Here is a 24,077-nt window from a genome sequence, read left to right as displayed (position 1 = left end):
CTGGTGGGCTGCAGTCCATGGAGTTGCTAAGAGTCAGGCACAACTGAGCGACTTTACTTTCACTTTTCACTTTCATACATTGGAGAAGGAAATGGCAACCCACTCCAGTGTTCTTGCCTGGAGAATCCCAGGGACGGCGGAGCCTAGTGGGCTGCCGTCTCTGGGGTTGCACAGAGTCGGACAAGACTGAAGCGACTTAACAGAGCAGAGCATAGCATTTGTATGTAAGTGCTGTTAAACCAGTAACACTGCATTTGTGAATCCATCATCTTCAGGATCGCTGGTAACCTGGGCATACTTTTCCCAAATGACTTTGCCTCCTTGCGTCACAAGGCCCAGTTCATTCACATTCGCCTCAACAACAGCACCTTTGATAACTATGAAGTGTTGCTTTATAGAAGTGACTATGAAAGCTTTTATCACTGCTATACCCTTAAGAGCCTAAGCTCTACGTTTTTGAAATTTTAGGGAGAGTGAGCCTATAATTTCAAGATACCTTAAATAGCAAAATTTGGACAAGTCTTCCAAGTGCCCTTCTTCGTAAATCTATTTAGAATCAAGCTTAAAAGTCACCACCAGCAAATCATTTTCATAGCCTGTATGGGAACTGAACTTTCTTCTATTTAATTTTTCAGCACTGCTTTATTATAAGACACAGACGGCAAAAAATAATAAGCTATTTGTATTGTAAGCTGAAAAGAATGAGAGTCATAGAGTAGATTTGCAGCAATCTCTTCTGAGGATGGCAAGAAAAATAGACATTTCAACTGTGCCTTTCGATTTGCAATCAGGTTGACGGAAACAAATAGCCCCAGGTCATTCACCTTAAAACCTAAATAAAGAAACAAACATTTCATCAACCAGGGGTCTAGAATTGGTATAGAATTTAGAGACTCAAGAAACAGTTTTCTTTAACAGGTTAACCTGGGGTATCCTCTGCTGCTGCTGCTGCTGCTGCTAAGTCGTGTCCGACTCTGTGCAACCCCATAGACGGCAGCCCACCAGGCAAGAACACTGGAGTGGGTTGCCATTTCCTTCTCTGGGGCATCCTCTAGTGCATGTTAATGAAGTCTCCTGTATGTACAGTTGGGAAGGCCCCTGGAGGAGGAAATGGCAACTCACTCCAGTATTCTTGTATAGAGAATCCCATGGACAGAGGAGCCTGGTGGGCTACAGTCCATGGGGTCACAAAAAGCCGGACACGTTTGAGTGCCTAATACTTGACTTTTTTGGTAACAACACCCAAAGGTGTATACGGTGGGGATGAGGGATTCTTCTTTACACCAAGGACTGGCAGGCAAAAGGTGGTTTTCCGTCTAGGATGTGTCACGTAATCCTATTGGCCTAATGAATCTTTCATATTTAGGTAGCTTTAGAGTAAAGCCTTGCCCAACAAAGTAGTGTTTGTAACCACCCTCTTCTAGGCTTTCTTCTTTGTCTTTCCATTCAAATAACTTTTCATACTTCTGTTTCTCCCTAGGAGAGAACTTTGGGCAGAGAGGCTGCCTTTTCCCCATTGTCTCTTTTCAGTTTTGTCTAATCATGTTGGGAAGTACATTAGCTCGAGACTGTCCCTCTCTGCCCAGTGGTTATGCAGGCACTGTTCTCTGCGGAATCTTCTCATCGTGCTTCGGTTTGGTTGTTTCTCTTCTCATGCATCTTTTTCATGTGTATTTTCTCAGCATGGAGCTGTCTATGGTAGAGCTTAGCTTTCAGATCAATCATCTTTTTCGCCTCCTTTGAACATTCATGAGCCTCTTGACCTTCCTTCTCTCTTCTTGTTCTCATGGTAATCGAAGTGATATCCATAGTGCTTCCGGTGTGACTCGAGAAGTGATATCCATAGTGCTTCCGGTGTGACTCGAGAAGTGATATCCATAGTGCTTCCGGTGTGACTCGATACATTCATATATTCATTCTGCGGCATGGTGAGGGCAGCCAGGCCACTGGGCACAGCCGCCAGAGCACAGAGGCTCTCGATTTGTGGGTCTCAGAGACCCACGAGCAGACACCATGCCCTTCTCCATCAGTTTTGCTGACTGACATTTGCATCCCAGGAATACTCACTCACCCACCCACAGGCTTCCATTGCCACCAGGGTCTTGGCATGCTCACCAAGAGAACTCTGATCTTGTTCCCAAACCAGGCTGTGCCAATTTGGACATATGTGACTCGAGTAAATATCATGTAAATCAGTGAAATATCAGTAGGAAAAGAAAAAAAAAAGTCCAAGTTATATGAAAATCAAGTTGAATGGGCCTTAAAGAAAGATGGCAAAGGTAAATTGCTCAAAAATGATATCATAAATTTTGTTGTTGAGTTTGGTGGGCAGGAAAACAGCTGTAAAACCAGTAGGGAAAAGGAATAAAATCCTAGAAGGTTTCACACTCGAATTTATATCCAAGGGTCTGAATTCTCATCCCATTTTAAAGAATCTGAAATTCGGAAATTGTGGGCAATGCTCTTTGGATGCAGTTTATGCTAGATACCATAAAATCCTGGTTAATGTATCTGTGCTGTGGAGAACTTTACTGCCCCCCCCCCAAAAAATATGCTGAAATCCTAACCTCTACTTTCTCAGAATGGGACCTTATTTGGAAATAGGGTCATTCCAGACATATTAGTTAAACTAAGATGAGGTCATACTGGAGTAAGATGGGCTCCTAATCCGGTATGACTGGTGTCCTTATGATGGGGGAATCTAGACACGGGAATTCATACAGGAGAGATGAAAGGAGAGACTGGGATGATGCATGGGCGAGACAAGGTTACCCAAGAGTGTCCGCAACCATCAGAAGCTCAGAGAAAGCATGACCAGATTCTCACTCACAGCCCTCAGTTCAGTTCAGTTCAGTTCAGTTCAGTCACTCAGTCATGTCCGACTCTTTGCGACCCCATGAATTGCACCACGCCAGGCCTCCCTGTCCATCACCATCTCTCGGAGTTCACTCAGACTCACATCCATCGAGTCCATGATTCCATCCAGCCATCTCATCCTCGGTCATCCCCTTCTCCTCCTGCCCCCAAACTGTCCCAGCATCAGGATCTTTTCCAATGAGTCAACTCTTCGCATGAGGAGTCCAAAGTACTGAAGCTTCAGCTTTAGCATCATTCCTTCAAAAGAAATTCCAGGGTTGATCTCCTTCAGAATGGACTGGTTGGATCTCCTTGCAGTCCAAGGGACTCTCAAGAGTCTTCTCCAACACCACAGTTCAAAAGCATCAATTCTTCGGCACTCAGCCTTCTTCACAGTCCAACTCTCACATCCATACATGACCACAGGAAAAACCATAGCCTTGACTAGACGGACCTTAGTCGGCAAAGTAATGTCTCTGCTTTTGAATATACTATCTAGGTTGGTCATAACTTTTCTTCCAAGGAGTAAGTGTCTTTTAATTTCATGGCTGCAGTCACCATCTGCAGTGATTTTGGAGCCCAAAAAATTAAGTCTGACACTGGTTCCACTGTTTCCCCATCTATTTCCCATGAAGTGATGGGACCAGATGCCACGATCTTCGTTTTCTGAATGTTGAGCTTTAAGCCAACTTTTTCACTTTCTACTTTCACTTTCATCAAGAGGCTTTTTAGCTCCTCTTCACTTTCTGCCATAAGGGTGGTGTCATCTGCAGATCTGAGGTTATTGATATTTCTCCCAGCAATCTTGATTCCAGCTTGTGTTTCTTCCAACCCAGCGTTTCTCATGATGGACTCTGCATAGAAGTTAAATAAGCAGGGTGACAATATACAGCCTTGACGTACTCCTTTTCCTACTTGGAACCAGTCTGTTGTTCCATGTCCAGTTCTAACTGTTGCTTCCTGACCTGCATACAGATTTCTCAAGAGGCTGGTCAGGTGGTCTGGTATTCCCATCTCTTTCAGAATTTTCCACAGTGTATTGTGATCCACACAGTCAATGGCTTTGGCATAGTCAATAAAGCAGAAATAGATGTTTTTCTGGAACTCTCTTGCTTTTTCCATGATCCAGTGGATGTTGGCAATTTGATCTCTGGTTCCTCTGCCTTTTCTAAAACCAGCTTGAACATCAGGGAGTTCATGGTTCACGTATTGCTGAAGCCTGGCTTGGAGAATTTTGAGCATTACTTTACTAGTGTGTGAGATGAGTGCAATTGTGCGGTAGTTTGAGCATTCTTTGGCATTGCCTTTCTTTGGGACTGGAATGAAAACTGACCTTTTCCAGTCCTTTGGCCACTGCTGAGTTTTCCAAATTTGCTGGCATATTGAGTGTAGCACTTTCACAGCATCATCTCTCAGGATTTGAAATAGCTAAACTGGAATTCCATCACCTCCACTAGCTTTGTTCGTAGCGATGCTTTCTAAGGCCCACTTGACTTCACACTCCAAGATGTCTGGCTCTAGATTAGTGATCACACCATCATGATTATCTGGGTCGTGAAGATCTTTTTTGTACAGTTCTTCTGTGTATTCTTGCCACCTCTTCTTAATATCTTCTGCTTCTGTTAGGTCCAGACCATTTCTGTCCTTTATCGAGCCCATCTTTGCATGAAATGTTCCCTTGGTATCTCTGATTTTCTTGAAGAGATCTCTAGTCTTTCCCATTCTGTGTTTTCCTCTATTTCTTTGCATTGATTGCTGAAGAAGGCATTCTTATCTCTCCTTGCTATTCTTTGGAACTCTGCATTCAGATGCTTATATCTTCCCTTTTCTCCTTTGCTTTTAGGCTCTCTTCTTTTCACAGCTGTTTGTAAGCCTTCCCCAGACAGTCATTTTGCTTTTTTGCATTTCTTTTCCATGGGGATGGTCTTGATCCCTGTCTCCTGTACAATGTCACAAACCTTAGTCCATTGTTCATCAGGCACTCTATCTGTCAGACCTAGGCCCTTAAATCTATTTCTCACTTCCACTGTATAATCATAAGGGATTTGATTTAGGTCATACCTGAATGGTCTAGCGGTTTTCCCTACTTTCTTCAATTTAAGTCTGAATTTGGCAATAAGGAGTTCATGATCTGAGCCACAGTCAGCTCCTGGTCTTGTTTTTGTTGACTGTATAGAGCTCTTCCATCTTTGGCTGCAAAAAATATAATCAATCTGATTTCAGTGTTGACCATCTGGTGATGTCCATGTGTAGAGTCTTCTCTTGTGTTGTTGGAAGAGGGTGTTTGCTATGAGCAGTGCATTTTCTTGGCAAAACTCTATTAGTCTTTGCCCTGCTTCATTCCGCATTCCAAGGCCAAATTTGCCTGTGACTCCAGGTGTTTCTTGACTTCCTACTTTTGCATTCCAGTCCCCTATAATGAAAAGGACATCTTTTTTGGGTGTTAGTTCTAAAAGGTCTGGTCAGGAAGAACCAATTCCGTTGACACCTTCATCTTGGACTCCCAGCCTCCAGACTCTCAGACGGCCTTTCTTTTGTTTAAGCTGCTCTCTCTGTGGTACTCAGTTAGGACAGCTCTAGGAGACTAACACAAGGGCACACTCAAAGAGAAGCCCATTGTTTACATGAAACAATATATGCATTTGAAGTTAGGATAAACTACTTAGGATATGTATGTATCATTTTTAATACCTTGATTTAACTTGAATCTACTCTATTACCGATTCAACTATGAGACTCAGGGACACAGGATAAAAGAGCTCTTTTTCTAGTTATCTTAATGCAAATTACAAAAGCTTGTACAAGCACATCAATCCGTGGTTCTACAGACATTATTACATAGTGCAAGGCTAAATAAAAATTTCATTTTCTTGGGCTCCAAAAATCTCTGCAGACAGTGACTGTGGCCATGAAATTAAAAGATGCTTGCTCCCTGAAAGTAAAATTATGGCAAACCTAGACAGCATTTCAAAAGGCAGAGCTATCACTTCGCCACCAGAATACAGTCAAAGCTATGGTTTTTCCAGTAGTCGTGTACAGATGTGAGAGCTGGACCATAAAGAAAACTGAGTGCCAAAGAATTGATGCTTTTGAACTGTGGTGCCAGAGAAGACTCTTGAGAGTCCCTAGGACAGCAAGGAGATAAAGCGATCAAACCTAAAGGACGTCAACCCTGAATATTCATTCATTGGAAGGACTGATGCTGAAACTAAAGCTCCAATATTTTGGCCACCTGATGCAAAGAGCCGACTCATTGGGAAAGACCCTGATGCTGGGAAAGATTGAAGGCAAAAGGAGAAAGGGGAAGCAGAGGATGAGATGGTTAGATAGCATCATTGACTCAATGGACATGAATTTGAGCAAACTCCAAGAGATAGTGGAGGGCAGAGGAGCCTGGCGTGCTATAATCCACGGGGTTACAAAGAGTCAGACCGAACTTAGTGACTGAACAGCAACAACAATAAAGTAAAAATCAAAACCTACATAAGGAAAATTATTTCTGCAACTCATGGAAATAGCCTTAAACAGAGACGTTATACAAGATCCTCTAGTTGGGGAAACACTCATGAGGAGAGGCTTCACTTGGGCATGTGACATCCTAGAAGCTGGAGCGAGTAACGTGGCTGCCTTTTTGAACATCTGTTACCTCATCGGGAAAAGGGATGTTAACAGTTGCTTCACTGGCTGTGAGAATTCAATGAGATGCTTTCTGTAAGAGCAGCCAGAAGGCTGTATAAGGCGGTAAACAAATGAAGAGAATGCAGTGAGCATGATATGTGCCTTGCGTCTAGCAGGAAGGAGAACCGCCACCATCACTGCCAAGCCCGCCCCCAGAAGACATGCCCAAATTAGGAAACTGGGACAGGCAGAGAATCACCAGTGTTTACTCTCGGCAAAGCTTTGTAAAAGGCTTGATCTTCCCATTTGAGCTGTAAGTTATGCTTCCCATTTGCCCTACAGACATCAACCTTGGCTGATCAACAGGCTGGAGGGAGACACAATAAGAGAGAGGAGGGGTTCCTTTGAGAGTATTTCCTGGAGGGAACTAATAAAGTCAAGCTTTCTTCACAGCCCAGTGACTGCTGTGCAGATCTGATGAGCTTAGGGCCAAAAGGACTTCCCTGCAGACTCTAAACAGAGTTTAATTCCTAGTGCTCTGGGGATAAATAACCAGCATGCATCTATTTAGCACCAACTGAATAGGATGGGTCTGCCCCACTATGACATATGGGGTAGACCACAGGAAAGAGTGGGGGTGTAAAGGGGTTTGTATGAACAAAGCACTAGGGCTGAAGGTGAAAAGAAAGGCTCCCTCTCCAGCAGAGGTCAAAACCCCGGGGGCCCTGGGCCACATCTAGCCTATAAGTGGGCTTCTCATTGGGTCAGCAGTATGTCTCTGTTTTAATAAAACTAGTATTTTTTTTTTTAATATATTGTGCTCATGCTTGACTCTTTGCGACCCCATGGACTGTAGCCCGCCAGGCTCCTCTGTCCATGGGATTCTCCAGGCAAGAATACTGGAGTGGATAGCCCATTTCCTTCTTTGATCCCAACCCAGGGATCAAACCCGTGTCTCCTACATTGCAGGCAGATTCTTTACCATCTGAACCACCAGGAAAGTCCAAGGTTATAAGAATTTGAAAGTATATGTTACCTCAGAAGATCCTCCCCTATCCTGACTGAAGTGGGAGGCTGACTACAGATTTATAGGCTTCCAAAGAGAATGACTCAGATCAGGTTCAGCATCACTGCTTTTGGAGAAAAGTATAAATTTATGTTCTTGGTGAACATACAGTGTTTGCCATAGTCCCCCTACTGTGGATCATCTGTTTAATCATTCATTAATTCATATATTAAGTGAAGACTGTGCCAGCCTCTGGGATGCATAGATGAGAGATATAGCTTATGCATCACTTTGCCTTCAGAGTGGATATTCCATGTATGTGGTTATAGGACTTGTTGAATGCAGGCATACGCAAACACATGGAGGAAAATGAAAGAGCACACAAGTGCACACAGGGCAGCTGTGTCTCCTATGCGCAGTGCACACTGCACAGGGCTCCCAGCTGAGGGAGAAAGTGAGGACTGGGATACAGGCTCCAAGCCAACGACCAAGCCAGGCTATGGGAACCGTGAGCACTGCTTTCTCCTAACCTTCCAACAATACCGTAGGGGAGAGCAGAGGCTCTGAATACATTCACGCTTGAAGGAGAAAGGAAGAGAGGGAAAAGAAGTATGCCAGGGCCCCACTCAGGCCCTCCTTGGGAGCTCAGCTGGTAAAGAATCCACCTGCAATGCGGGAGACCCTGGTTCAATTCCTGGGTTGGAAGGATCCCTTGGAGGAGGGATAGGCTACCCACCCCAGTGTTCCTGGGTTTCCCTGGTGGCTCAGCCAGTAAAGAATCTGCCTACAATGTAGGAAACCTGGGTTCAGCCCGTGGGTTGGGAAGATTCCCTACTCGGGAAGAGTATCTAGACTACAAAAGGAGAACGGCAAACTCATGAAGAAATCACCTGTCTCTACATCTCTAAATGCAGCAGCGTAGGAATAGCCGAGAGCCACTCTGCCCTGTGTGTAGAGGGTCAAGGAAGGCCTGCAAAAGATGGGGAATGATGACTGAGTAGTTCTGATGGGTGGACAAGAGGGTGAGGCTGTTCAAAGAAGAGGGAATGGCATGGACAAGCAAGCTGGATGGTTGGGGGTTTGGAAGGATTAGGGGTCCCAAAGAACACTCTCATTTTGGACACCAACTACAAGTGATGGGCTCCCCAAGACCATCCTCCTCTTTGATAATTTGGTAGTAAGACTCACAGAACTCACTGAAAGCAGTTACACTCACAGCTGTGTCCGTCAGAGTGCAAGGATACAGATGAAAATCAGCCAAGGGAAGGGGCATGCAGGGCAGGCTCTGGGAGGCTTCCAAGGGCTCGAGGCCAGTGTCCTCTCCCGGCAGAGTCGTCCAGATGGTGCTTACCTCTCCCAGGAATGTGTGTCAGCACACACAAAGGACTTCCAACCAGGGAAGCTTAATGGAGCCTTGGTGTCCAGAGTTTTACTGGGTCTCAGTCACAGACATGACTGACCATCATCTCCAGCCCAAAGAGAGGGGAGAGCTGAAGACCCAAAGCCTTCATCCGAAGTCACATTATTAGCACAGACCATCCAGTGTGCTCCAAGCCCCACCCCCTGCAAGGTAAACAAAGACACTCTTGTCAGGCAGGACCTTCCAAAGACCTTGAGGTCTCCTCCAGGAGCCAAAGGCAAAGCCCAGACTTATCTCTGGGCAAGACTCCTTTCCTGCATAGTCTTACACAGTTGGAATGTAAGGCAGGAGGGTAGGAGGTGGCCATAAGGGAGAAAGCTAGAAAGACACCTTGGAGCAAGATTGCAAAGGACATGACTAAAACCATGGGGTTTGGTAGCTGAGGATGGAAAGACAGAAACCTCTCCACTATAGAGAATCCCTTTTTTTGCATTATTTCATCTGATCCTCCAACAGGCTGATCACCCTCCTGAGGCACAGAGACGTAAAATGGCTGAAATCAAGACTAGACAAGCCAGGATTCGAACTCAGTTTTCTTATGGCACCAGCTGTATCCAATCAACATATATTAATATTTGCTCAACATCTACTATGTGCCAGGCTCTGCAATGCAGGTGACCCGGGTTTGATCCCTGGGCTGGGAAGATCTTCTGGAGAAGGAAATAGCAACCCACTCCAGTATTCTTGCCTGGAAAGTTCCATGGATGAAGGAGCCTGATGGGTTACAGTCCATGGGGTTGCAAAGAGTCGGACATGACTGAGCAACTTCTCTGTTATGCTAGATAAACAGTGGCAATAAAATAGCCACAGCCAGTGCTCCCTGGCGCATCAAGCACAGAAGTGAGATTAAGCTCTTACCCTACAAACAAGAGTGTGAGCTTAGTCACTCAGCCATGTCTGACTCTGCGACTCTATGGACTACAGCCAGCCAGGCTCCTCTGTCCATGGGATTTTTTTTTAAGGTAAGAATACTGGAGTGGGTTCCCATTTCCTCATCCAGGGCATCTTTCCAACTGGGGGATCAAACCTGCATCTCCCGTGTCTCCCGCAGGTGGACTCTTTACCACTGAGCCATGGGGGAGGCACAAATTGACTGTCCTTATTAGCTGTGATCAATACCGTGAAAGAGACTACAGTGATGCTTGATGGAGACTGAGGTGGTCAGAGAAGGCCTCTCTAGTGAGTGGTGTCCAAGCCAATACCAGAAGGAGGACTCAGAGCCAAGCAGGTGGAGAGTGCCTAATGGAGGGCAGCCAGACTTTCCTAGTCCATCCTGTTCTTCCCCTGGGAGTAGAGTTGGTCTCACTTAAAAGAATCCAGGGTAACTGAATTAGAAAAAAATCATCAGCAATTTCTAATGAAATAACTGCTTCAGGCGAGTTTCATCATTAAACATGAGAACTATCAGGTGGAAGGTTTTGAGGGGATAGAGCGATACTTTGATTAAAAGTAAAACTACGTTTGCAATGAAGGGCTCTGACAACCATCACCTTAATCAAATTAACAACGTAACAGATGGGACAGATGACATGATAGCATCATCTATGAAATATTCTTGCCAAAAGGGTTTAGCCTAAATATAACTGTTAAGCCAAAATCCTTAACCTCAAATTTATAAGAAAAACAAAAAGAATGGAATGACGAAACAATCAGATAATCTCCTAAAAATCTGTGTCTTTTTTTTAAAAAGTGGGGGTCATGTTCTGAAACAACAGAGATTCGAGAATAAAGGCATGAAACTTGAATGGACCTTGATTCAAAGAAAACACAGCTGAAAGGATTTGGAGGACAATTAAGGCTGAATATTAGATGATTTTAGAATCTGAGTTAATTTTTTAAATGTAAGGAAGTCATGATTAAGAAGGATAATGTCTTTATTTTTAGGACATACATAAAGGAAACAGTTATGGAAATAAATGTTGCTGGGAAAACTGGGCAGCTATGTGTAAAAAAAATAAAGTTAGATCACTCTCTAATGCTAGACACAAAAATAAGCTCAAAATGGATTAAAGACCTAAATGTAAGATGGGATACTATAAAACTCCTAGAGGAAACAGAGGCATGAGACTCTCTGACATACATAGCAGCAACAACTGTTTCCATCCGTCTCCCAGAACAATGGAAATGAAAACAAAAATAAACAAATGGCATCTACTTAAACTCAAAAGTGTTTGCACAGCAAAGCAGACAATAAAACAACAGCCCACAGGTTGAGAGAAAATATTTCCTAATGAAACCAACAGCCATCAGTCTCCAAAACCCACAAACAGCTCATGACATTTAATAGCATCAAAACAAACAACCCAGTCAAAAAGTGCACAGAAGACCTAAGTAGACATTTCTCCAAAGAAGACACACAGGTGGCCAATATGCTGTGCCGTCACTTCAGTCATGTCTGTGACCCCACGGACTGCAGCCCGTCAGGCTCCTCTGTCCATGGGGATTCTCCAGGCAAGAATACTGGAGTGGGTTGCCATGCCCTCCTCCAGGATCTTCCCAACCCAATCTTCAAAACTGTCTCTTCCATCTCTTGGATTGGAAGGTGGGTTCTTTACCACTAGGGCCACCTGGGAAGCCCACAGATGGCCAATAGGCATGTGAAGAGATACTCAACATCACTAATTATTAGAGAAATGCAAACCAAAACTACAACGAGATATTACCTCATACCAGTCAAAAGAGCTATCACCAAAAAAAAATCCACAAGGGAACCCACCTACACTGTTGGTGGGAATGTAAATTGATACAGCCACTATGGAGAACCATATGGAGGTTCCTTAAAAAGCTAAAAATAGAGCTACAGTGTGATCCTTCAATCCCACTCCTGGGCATACACCCAGAGAAAAACATGATCCAAAAGGATATATGCACCCCAATGTTCATTGCAGCACTGTTTACAATAGCTAAAACACGGAAGCTACCTAAATGTCCATCATCAGAGAAACAGATAAAGATGTGCAATGGAATATCACTCAGCCAAAAAACAGCCACAAAATAATGCCATTTGCAGCAACATGGATGGAACCAGACATTGTCACACTGAGTGAAGGAGAGTATTATATGACATCCCTTATACATGGACTCCAAAAAGAAATGATACAAATAAACTTACAAAACAAAAATTGACTCACAGAGGGGGAAGGATGGAGGGAAAGGATAGCTGTGGAGTTTGGATGGACATGTACACACTGCTGTATTTTAAATGGATAAACCAACAAGGACCTACTGTATAGCACATGGAACTCTGCTTAAGGTTATATGGCAGCCTGGATGGGAGGGGAGTTAGGGGGAGAGTGTATACATGTGTATGTATGGCTGAGTCCCTCTCCTGTTCTCCTGAAACTGTTACAACATTGTTAATTGGCTGTACTCTCATACAAAATAAACAGTTCTTTTTTAAAGCATCCTGATGTCTACAGCTGAGTTTAGAGGAGTTCATATATATAAAAGAAACATGAAAACTGTTTTTTTTTTTTTTTCATTTTTAAATTTTTGTTAACTATTCAGGGGATCATTGTAGTATTTGAAATTTTTCACAATAAAGATTTGGGGGTAGAGAAATATTCAGGTATATATCATGGATCATCTGCCAACACCAGGAGACCCCAAAACATTCACCAGAGCCCTTTCCAAGAAACCAAGCCTCTGGTTAGGCGGCTGGCTCAGTCTGGAACTCCAATTCAGAGCTTTGTTTTCACACCCCATCGACAAGAACCGTAGGCCTAGTCATGGCTGGCCTGTCCATAAGAAAAGCATATCTGTTCCTTCTACCCCCTCAAGCATCAAGCAAAAGCATCATGAAGAACATTGTAAGCCACAGAGTAATTCACTCTTCCTCCCCCTTGATCATTTAATGTGGATAAGACTGACCTAAACCAAGCTTTCCAAGGAGACCCTGCTGGCAAGTTACCAATTTGATCCAAAGATTCAATGGGATGAAGTTTTCTCTTCATCCAAGAGAACCAAGGAGAAGCCCTCTCTTTTTCCTGCTGGACATTAATGAAGAGAGATGTAGCCCCAGAAGCTCCTGGTCACCATCATGGGACCATGACTGAGAAGAAGGCTGCCTGAGACCAGACAGTCTCCAAGGAGCTAAGAGATGGGGCATCTCAACCACCCGCCAGGCCCCAGGTCTTGCTACCTCATGAAACTACGTGGCCCTGGACTGTTCACTGAAACAACTCAGTACAGCTTCTAAGCCAGTTTAGTTTGGATTTCCTGCCTTGGCCACATGAATAGTTCAAACCAGGACAGCAAGGAGTGAGCCAACTGGGGCTATTACAGAAAACAGCTGTGGCCACCATATTCATATCCGACTGATGGATGAGCAGTCCCTGAATGACTTAGTCTCATGGTCGTCCGCTTACCCGCCACATGCCAGGTGGCCTTCTCTGCCAGGGTACATTTCGAAACAGACTCCCTGCTGCATTTTGAAGCATGCTGGTTTTTTTCCAAAGGTGAGAGACTCTAATTTGGAAGTTGCATCAGGGAATTTGGAGGTGTCCATGAATTATTCAAGCCCATCAGGATAATGAGCCAGTTTCTCAATGGTCTGTTCCAGTCACATCTATTTTCCCCTCTGGATCTCCATCTGATCTTTCCTTTCCTCCCTTGCTCTCCTATGGCGGGCTTTGGAGTTAGCACATTGCTTTACTTCTAAGCTTCAGCTTCCTAATCAATAAAGTACGAATAGGAATAGTCACTCCATAGGGCAAACGTGAGGATAATCTGAGATTAAATAAAAGAAGACATAGCTCAAAGGCAGTGTGCTCAGCTTTTCTTCTCCGTCCTTCTCTCACATAGCACTCCGCTTTACTCTGAGAGCCCCATGCCCTCCCAGCCTTCAAGGGTCACACTTTTCACAACATAACTGCTAGGCAAAGTAACCCAAGTTCCTGTCCGCTTGGACCGCAGGAAAGTCAGCCTCCTTCTAAAAACTTCTGAGGGTTCTCTGACCACGATTGTCACTTATTTGCACTCACCAGCGTACCTTCCCTATCTCCCCTTTTCCCCAGATTGGGTGGCCCCTTCTCCCAGGTGTGGAGAAACCAGGCTCTCTGATCAGGTGCCAGAGGCAGCATCAAGACAGGGCTTCTGGGCCCTTTGGTGTTTGCACACATGCACGCTAAGTCGCCTCAGTCGTGTCCAACTCTTTGTGACCCTGTGGGCTGTAGCCTGCCAGGCTCCTCTGTCCATGGGATTCTCCAGGCAAGAATACTGGAGTGCATTGCCATTTTCTTCTCCAGGGGATCTTCCCGACCCAGGGATCGAACCTGCCTCTCTTGCATCTCCTACATTGGCAGGCAGGTTCTTTACCACTAGTGCCACCTGGGAAGCCCCCCTTTGGTGTTTTCTCAAGACTGGGCTTTCCTGGTGGCTCAGATGGTAAAGAATCTGCCTGCCATCTGGAAGACCTAGGTTCAACCCCTGGGTCGCAAAGATTCTGGAGAAGGGCATGGCAACCCACTCCAGTATTCTTACCTGGAGAATTCCATGGACAGAAGAACCTGGTGGGCTACAGTCCATGGGGTCGTAAAAGAGACGGACACAACTGAGTGACTAATACTAAGGCTATTACAGGCAAATTTCAATGCAAAACAAGAGTACTGATATTTGAAATTATTAACACACATACACAAAAGGGCATGTAGTTAAAAAGTGACGCTTTCTCATACTCCTGTTTCCCACCCTCAAAGGAACCACGGCTTTTAGTTCCTTATGTATCTTCCCAGATAATCTGTGGTTTTACAAGGATATTTTTTCCAGAAAATGAAGATTGATATTTAATATTATAAACCAGGGCTCTGGAGTTGAAAAGTTCAAGTGCACAGCTATGTCTCTCTGTGGTCCAGCTTGCTGCCACTGTGCAGAGTCCTACTCCCACCCAGAACCTAGACCTCTCTCAGATTCTCCCCTTCTCATAGCCCCGAGCCTCAACACTTCTCCCATAGCTGGCTAACAACCCACAATTGCTTCTTCATCTCCAGAGTAGCCGGGTCTCACCTGTACACTGCGGAAGCCCATGAGACATCTTCCCAACAAACAGCTCTGATTCGAGCCAATCACACCCCAACCTCTCCAGCCGCCGATACAAATACAGCAGCTGGTGGAAGAGTCCCTACTGTTTTGTTGGTTAGCCCCCGCTGCATGGTGGTTTTCTGTTGGACGAGCTAGTTTCAGCAAACGCTGCATGGCTGGTTCTCCCATCTACCCAGTTTGTGGTCCAGAGGCATTGACTGGATGCGAAGGATGCCCATCACCTGCAGGGAGCCTTGTGAGTGGACATTACCAGCCCCACTTTACAGGTGGGCAAATGGGGCTCTGAGAGGCTGAAAGACCTACCTAACCCCAGAACAGGCATCCAGTCTCCAACTCACACGCTGTGACTGATGCAACCACAGCCCTGCCTCTCCTGTCCCCCCTCATCCTCCAGGACTGACTTCACCAGATAGTCAAATTGCTCCCCTAACTGCCTGCTAGGAAACATGCAGGTCAAGTTTAGAGGGAAGACAAGAACAGGAGCAGACCTAACACTGGAGGCTCGGGCGTCAGGTGCCCTGAGCTCACAGCAGCAATGAGAGAGGATCCGAGGAGAGGCCGAGTTACACAGTGCACTGGAGCAGACAGCGTGCACGCGGAGCGGGCGGAAGTGGGTGCACGTTGTCCCAGGGCCTTCAAGAGCGGGTCCTGGTCCACCTCGCAGCTCTCATCTCCTGGGCTGTCAGCCTTCTCTCTTCATCCCCAGCCAGTGCAGCTCTCTCCTAGAGCACCCCTAGACACCATTCTGCAAGCTTGAGCCATCCCACAAGCCTCCACGCCTTGCCCATGCTGATTCTTCTGTCCAAAGCTTCTTCCCATGTCTCCTCTTGAACATCAGATTTCCGAAACCCAGCTTAAGACACCTCACCTATGACTCTTGTCCTGCCTCCACCCCATGCTTACCCACCCAGCTGGCTCCGGAGGGATCTAGGGAGGAGGGAACTGCTATTGCGAAACCTACCAGGAAGGCTAACAATGCAAGCAAGTTTTATTTCAAGTGTAATACATGTAAACTGTAATCTAATCTCATCATCTCATAGTTGGTAGAGCATGACAACAAGGAGAAAACAATTATAATCATAATTAATTATGAGGGAGACTGAAGATGTTTTTGAATATGAAACCCTACTGATACTCTGAGGTAAGCTCTACTGAGATTCCGCATGTTTAAATGCAAGAGGACACGCAAGGAATCATGTAGGGGAAATTTCCTTGTTTTTCTTAGTATTAGTACTAGTAGTTTTGCCAACAATACCTTATGCTTGCAAGTTCCCAAATCTGTCACTCAAGTTTTCTTTAGTTCTTCTTATCTGCGAGTGTAGTGGAGGTCAGTAAGAACAGTGATGGTTCCAACTGCCCTGGCTTATCCGCACCACGGCTGGCAAGTGAGCACCAGCCCCCAGCAAAGCCCCCACCCCTCGGCCTTCCAGCCGATCCTCCTGCACGCTCATATTCCACCTCTGTTCCCGTCAGCTCTGCAGTCTGTTTTTCCACCAGGCACCCCAGTTCGCACCGCGGAAATATCTCAAGTTCACGTCTGCACAGGCACCACCGCCAGTCTCTGCAGTGCTCTGACGAACACAGAAATCCGCCCTCCCCTGCAGCCTGCCCTGCGGTCTTCCCTGTTTGCCAGCGCGCAGCAGCCATGTGGACTGCGCGTTGGACCAGAGGCTCCCGCTGGGGCTGCTCCGTCTCTTTGCTTGCCCTCTGGGTCCATCTTCCCGTCTCCTGCTGCCGCTGTGGGAAGTAACTCTCCAGGGTGACTGCGGCAGGAGCTGCGGACTCTGCCTCAGGCCCAGGCCGGCTGCTGGCTCTGTCACTGCAGCTCTGCTCCAGGGGACAGGGCTGTTCCTCCCTGGCCAGATCAGTCTGCTGCCCAATAGAGACACCTGAAACTCACTCCGGGTCAAAGGCCACAGGAATGCACGGCCAAGTGGGACAGAAGAATGGCTCTCTCTCTTTGGATGAGAAAAGGACCCCTCCTAGAGCTGCCAGGACCCCAGGATATTACCTTGACAACTGTGAACCCTCCCGCTCCTTGATTCACTAGAGTGCAAGCGTTTTCACACATACCCAGGCAGCTGGTCCAAGGGCATGTGGAGTAGGGCATATCTTGCTGCACAGTCTACTTAAGAGCCTCAATTCCCCCTAACGACTAAGACTTGGTTATTAGGCGACCACTTCGGCCACCCATGGTACCCTCCTCCCGTAGGATCAGTCCTCTGTCAGCCCCCTGACACATAATCAAGCAGGTCCCATCAACTCACCCAAGCTGGCACAGGGACAACTGAGCTCCCATTGGGGTAATCCTATCAAACACTGCATGCGTGATAAGTCACTTCGGTGTGTCTGGTTCTTTGTGATGCCATGGACTGTAGCCCACCAGGCTCCTCTGTCCAGGGGGATTCTCCAGGCAATCCTGGAGTGGGTTGCCATTCCCTCCTCCAGGGGATCTTCCCGACCCAGGGATCGAACCTGCATCTCTTGCATTTCCTGCTTTGGAATGACCTTCAGTCATTTTTCACTAATTGCTCTGTCTGGGCCCTGGGAAGATGCAGTTCGGCACACACTTCACAGAATCAGCCTTAAGAAGCTACAGGTGCCTAAACCAGGACTTTGTAGGCAGTGAGGCGGAGTTGGGTCACCCAGAGCCAGCCTTCTTGCCCAGGCTCTGTGACTCCAAGAAGAGGTTCTCTCCAAAGGCCCCCAAACCTTTCTCTTTACAGAAGGTGTCACTAAACCAGGAAACGGATTTTACCTTTACTCCCCGTGTTTCGGCTTCTGCCCAGTTTCTTGAATCTGAGGGAATTCTGCAAGGATAAGGATCACCTTAAGCAACTAGATGAGTCAAGGAGCATTTGCAAGTAGAATGTGAATTTGGGCTCAGATACGAGTATTACTCTCTAATCTTCAAAGCATAAAATTTGCAAAGAGCGTATAGGATTGGTGGGGAAGTGGAGTCAGCCGTGCAAATATAGACTCCAGGTGGGATCTGAGGCCAAGCTTGGAACTCAGCATGGTGCTAAGCTTGAGTACCAATGCACATTGTTAATGGAATATTCATTTCCATTATTCAGACAAGGATGGCTGCCCTCCACAGGGCTTTGCACTGTACAATCTGAACTATTTTCTGGGCCAGGCCCTGTGCCCAGCGTTTATGTTACAGCCATGAGCCAACCATGATTCCACTCCTCAGGATCACAAGATCACAAACACAGAGGCAATCACCAACAGAAAGGACACGGCTACCACTAGCTGAGAGCTTCTGAATCCAGGTGCCATGCCAGGTGACCTTGCTTGCATGGCCTCATTTAATCTCTACAGCCTTGCAAGGAGGTTCTGTTATACCCCCATTCACAGAGAGGGAACTAATTCTGAGAGAGGTGCTGTAATAACCTACACAAACTTGCACAGCTGACCTCAAAATCCATGTTAATCTTATCATCTTAATCACTGTTGTGGCGTAATCACAAAACAGCATAACAAGTGCTGTATCAGAGGGTTGCACACGGTACAGCAGGGCGTAGAGGACAAGAGGAATCATTCAGTGGGAGAGGTAGAATGCAGCAGTGGAGGGAAAGAGTGAGTCGGAGGAAAAACCTTTCCAGAGGTAGTTGCTTTTGATGTCAATTTCATAGAATCCTGGTGCCCTGGTGAGTTTCTGGGATGGACAAGGGGTCAGGTGAGCATTCGAGTATGTGGCATAAGTAAGAGAAAGCAAGTCATTTTCAGTAGATGGAATGCAGGTGGGTGGGGAGGGGTGTTTGCTCCAGGTAAGGCTGGCAAAAACTTCCAGCAGAGAAGAGCCTTGAATGCCATTCTGACAGGGCTGGACTTCATCCCTGAAGAACTAGAAGCCCTTGAATGATGTAAAATAGGAGATCAACCTGATTGGGGATTTTATTTCCTAGAAAATTTACCCTGGGGCATGTAAAGAATGGATTGATAAAGGGAATGGGTAAGCTATGAGGATATTAAGAGTGGGGAGGTGTGATACAACTTCTCAGGTCTCCGAATGGTTTAACAGAAGTATTCTTCTGAAGTTCATGTGCATCACTTTCTTGGCTGAAATATGGCCTTGTCAGAAAGCTCTAAATAACCACCCCCCCACCCAAGAAATAACTTAAATGGTCTGAGAAAATGGTTCCAAAACTATTCTAAATTCTACACCTGAGGCTCAGAAGTGATCATGGTTCAGGCAGAAATGAAGACACTGTGGAAATTCGGTGACAAAGCTGGGCTTGGCCTGCTGCAGACACAGGGAAGGCACGACCTTGGAGGCTTGGACAGCCGTGATAACAACATCCGCAGTCCTGGGGATGCGGGAAAGATAACCGCATCAGAGAGCCGAAGGTCCGAATAGCATTTTCCTGGCTTACTTTTCAAAAAACCAGAGATTATGGCTTTGAGCTCCCAAGGCTGCCAGAATAGTGTCTGTCATATTTCATTTTAAAATGCTAGGGGTTTTGCACCTTACCGATATGCTGAGAAAACACTGGCTTTTCAGAAACGTGGTGTTTTTTGTTTGTTTGTTTTTAATTGCATTTCTTACTCGAGGTCTAAGACATCTGTCACCTCAAAGAATACAGGGGAAATCAAAAGGAAATAAAATGTAGGCTTTATAATCTGTCCAGCCTAAAAGGATCATTTTACACATGTAAATTCCTTCCACGCTGAGCCAGGGGCAGACATACTGCTTATAAAGTTGTCATTTTAGGAGAGGCAACATCTTTGGGGGAAAAATGTTGCATTACACATCTTCCATTGCATAGCGTTTCCTTAGGAAACATTTCAAGGGGACAAAAATAAACGATAAAAAATTAACAAAACGTGAGTTTGAAGTCAGAAAACCCAGTTCTGCCTCTCACTAGCTGCGTGAGCTGAGGCACGTGACTTCCCACCTGGGGTCTCCTTCCCTGTGAGAAGGGCCTAAGGAGAGCTGCTACTTCACTGGATGCCCTGAGAAGGAAGTGGGATAGCACCTAGGAGGTTCCCAGCAAGGTGCTTGGCGCTGGGGGAGCAGCCACAAATGTCAGCTGATGTGACCCAATCATTGTAATTATCGAAATACTAACTTTAAATCGTATTATATAAGTAATCGACTTCACATTAAAAGATTTTTAAATATAGACATGCTAAAAGAAAAATTTTAACTGAAACCCATTGGGAAGTTCATGTCTTCTGAGCATTAGTCACCCTGGTTAAGTGACTGCGGTAAACAACTACACTTTCACCACACACACACAAAGAAAAATTTTAAACTGTGGGTAGCCTTGCTGATCAAAATAATACTGTGCATATTTTTACACTGCACCATCTTATCTGTTTTCTATCCAAATTACTTGGGTGTATATAGAAAACAAATTTTCAAAAATAGGACCATACTATACATACATTTTGTCTGGGAGCTCTGTAGCAGGAGATCTCATAAGGCAACAGGACTAGTGAAAAGCAGGCTCTGCACTGAGTGGAAACAGTATCAGCATGTAGCCAACATAAGCAAGTGACCCAGGCTCCAGAATTTCTGATTTCTTTCTTGACCAGCGGCCAGCCATCTGTGCAAGCTTTCTAAGAAAGAGGTCATGCTTGGATTCCCATCTATCATAAATAGTAACTACTAATCCTTCACAACAGAGTCCTAGTATTAATTTCCATTTTCTTCTTACTAAGCGGTTGGTGAAATCTAGGCAGATGAGGCAAGGAGACGCTTTCTGCTCAGATCTGCTGCAGTCCAATGTGCGTCTTGTTTTCTTCTGAGATTGCTGGTTTTGCTGCAAAGCTGCGTCTGCATATAAATGACCCGTATATTCTGAGGCTCTGCTTTCTTTGTTCCTCAGTTTCCCCCGCTATTGTCCATGCTCAGAACTCCTCTAAGTACAACCACGTTGAGTCCGTCCTTAGGGAGATCTGCTTCCTCCAAGGCTCTCTGCAAAATGCCCTTTGCTATTTAGTGATAGTCTAGAAATGGAGTTGCCTAGACATGGAGTTCTCTGTCCGGTTTGGAAAACTTCCTGGGAGCCAGACAAGGATGGTTATAATCCACACCCTCCCTGGAGAAGAGTAACTTTCCAGCTGAGGTCCCTGGTGAATTCAGATCCCCTAAGAAATCCATAGTAATCCAAATTAAAATGGGTTAGCGTAAAGGTACCCTTGGCTTTGGGTCACTGCCAAAGGAAATACAAGTACAGTTACGAAAGCCTTGAAAAAAGAAGGCAGGTCTGTATTCTAAGATCTCTCAGGCAGCATGCAAAGGGGAAATTGCATGGCACAAAACCACACAAGGTTTCCTTTAAAACTCTTTACTCACCATAATCTATCTCCATAATCTATCACTCTGTCAATTGCATCTTTCTCCCTTTTTCTTTCTCGCCCCTCCCTCCCAGCGGGCTCCCTCCTCACTGGCCCTCCTCTTTACCCACCCCCCACAACAGTTATTCTGCTTTCCAAGCATCTAGATGACCTTGTTGATGAAGATGTCTGCGCCGTTTGCTATCATTAATATCCTCAGAAACACACAAAAAGATATGGAAATCAGATACTATAAAAAGAAACAAAGAACAAAAAAATCTTGGGAAGAGTCGAAATTAAAAACCCAATAGCACGGTTGGAAGAGTTGAGAAAGTCTGCACCCCTCCCCCTTCAAAATAAGTAAGAGAACAAAGGAGGGGAGATTTTTTAAAAAGGGGTCCAGGAAGCCCAATGTTCAAACAATTTCTTCAGAAGGAAAAAAGGAAAGAAAGAGAGAGGGAGAATAGAAAGGAGAAAAGGTTCATCAGGGTAATTCAAGAAACTTCCCTAAGCAGAGAGGAGAGTGCGGGTAGAGAGAACTGGCCACCCAGGGCCCCGCATAGTGGATAAAAATAGAACAATGCCAGAGTACATAATTGTGAAATTTCAGAACTTCAGTGGGAAAAAAAATTCTCTCAAGCTTCCAGCAAGAAAACTGTCACATCTAAGAGATCAGGTATAAGACCTGCTCTGGATTGTTCAAGTGCAAACTGGAAAACAATCATGAATACCTTCAGAATTCTGAAGAAAAATAAATTCTGGTGGAGAATTCTAGAGCCAGCTACATTGCTAATTGAGTATGAATAGAGATGAAGAATATTTTCAGAAATGCAAGGTTTCAGCACACCCGTGCACCTGTTCTCAGGAAGCAGCTTGAGAGCATGCTGTTTCCAAAAAAAAAAAAAAAAGGATATGACAAACCAAGACAGGGGAAGGCAGGGTGCAGGAAACAGAAGGACCAGGACAAAGTCCTCAGGGAGGTGGAGAAGGGAGATGTAGGGGCAAGCGGTGGGCAAGGCACAGCGGACACTGTCCAGAACGGAAGAGGCCAGACTTTCCCAGAGATGGATCTACAGCAACCCAGTGCAAGCAAACGTCTTGTGACGACACTTAGTTCAGGCTTGAAGTGGTGAGACTTGTCTAGAAAAACAAATCCACGAAACAACAGCATGTCAAGGGAAAAACTTTTTTTACTGAAGTATATTACATGACTCAACTAGAAAAAAAATTGCAAAGTCAATTCACTACAATACTCAGATCTTATTTACATTTGATTTGAAAAGGAAAAAGAAATCTTAAAAATGTCAGTACTCAGAAAGTACAATGGGGTTGCCAGGGGCTGGGGGGTTGTTTGTTTAACGTGGACAGAGTTGCAGTTTTACAAGATGAAGAGTTACGGGAGGGATGATGGTGACTGTGACACATTGTAAATGCATTTCATGCTGCTGAGCTGCCCACTTAAAAATGATGAAGATGGTGAATTGCATGTTTGTGTCTCTAACCCAAAAAAAATTTGGAAAAAGTATGGAGGCTATCATTTCTGATACCATTTTTAGATATTTCAGTAGATAACCAAGCTTTCAGTAATTACTGATTACTTAGTTGTGTTTTGTTCTGCATTTGTTGGCTTTCTGTGCACTCTTTAGCTTGCAAAGCAAGTTCTCAGACTGGAGTTCAATGATGCTGCTTATCTTAAACCATTCAATCAATTGTCTTACTTTGTCTTCAGTTCAGTTCAGTTCCGTTCAGTCACTCAGTCATGTCTGACTCTTTGCGACCCCATGAATCGCAGCACGCCAGGCCTCCCTGTCCATCATCAACTCCTGGAGTTCACTCAAACTCACGTCCATCGGGTCGGTGATGCCATCCAGCCAGCTCATCCTCTGTCATCCCCTTTTCTTCCTGCCCCCTATCCCTCCCGGCATCAGGGTCTTTTCCAATGAGTCAGCTCTTTGCATCAGGTGGCCGAAGTATTGGAGTTTCAGCTTTAGCATCAGTCATTCCAATGAACACCCAGGACTGATCTCCTTTAGAATGGACTGGTTGGATCTTCTTGCAGTCCAAGGGACTCTCAAGAGTCTTCTCCAACACCACAGTTCAAAAGCATCAGTTCTTCGGTGTTCAGCTTTCTTCACAGTCCAACTCTCATACCCATACATGACCACTGGAAAAACCATAACCTTGACTAGATGGACCTTTGTTGGCAAAGAAATGTCTCTGCTTTTGAATATGCTTTGTCTTAGTGGAATATAAAATTTGTAACCCAGCACCTAATCGAGACATTTCTCAGCAGTGTGATTTTATTTGCACACTCTTTTTACAAATAAATCCACAAACTGCAAATGAGGAAAAATGCCTCTATACAAAGGAACAAAGTAATCCAGAGGAAAAGATAAGCAGAGAGAGAGGAGGATAGATCAAATGGAAAGCAAAATGTGATAGAAATAGATTCAAATATAGGTCATTTAAAATACAGAGAGATAGAAGACATCATATAAGAAAAAAGAACCAGCTATATTATGTTTTATGAGGTGTTATCTTGATACAGTAAGGCTGAAAATAAGGTGAAATGATTATCTAAACCTGGAGACAGAAAATGTTCTCTTGTGAAGGGCTTGATAGCAAATATTCTAGGCTTTGCAAGTCATACAGTCTCTGTGACAGCTACTTACATTCCACTGCAGTGCGAGTGCTGCCACAGACAAGAATAAATGAACAGGGGTGGCTGTGTGTCAATAAAACTTTATTTAAAAACTTGGCCATCAGGCTGGATTTGGCTCACGGGCTAGAGTTAGCTGACTGATCTCAGAGCCAGCCCCCCATCATCACTCTGGCCTCTCCTGCCTCCAA

At 45.1% G+C, this 24,077-nt stretch overlaps 1 pseudogene; it reads right to left on the bottom strand.

Annotated features, from left to right (window-relative positions):
• Positions 1–234: 234 nt before the first annotated feature.
• LOC138444069 (ribosome biogenesis protein NSA2 homolog) lies at positions 235–1,927 on the bottom strand (annotated as a pseudogene).
• Positions 1,928–24,077: the final 22,150 nt, after the last annotated feature.

The sequence above is a fragment of the Ovis canadensis genome, chromosome 7, assembly GCF_042477335.2.
Source record: "Ovis canadensis isolate MfBH-ARS-UI-01 breed Bighorn chromosome 7, ARS-UI_OviCan_v2, whole genome shotgun sequence".
NCBI lineage: Eukaryota > Metazoa > Chordata > Mammalia > Artiodactyla > Bovidae > Ovis > Ovis canadensis.
This window is presented reverse-complemented; position numbering and strand designations above follow the sequence as displayed.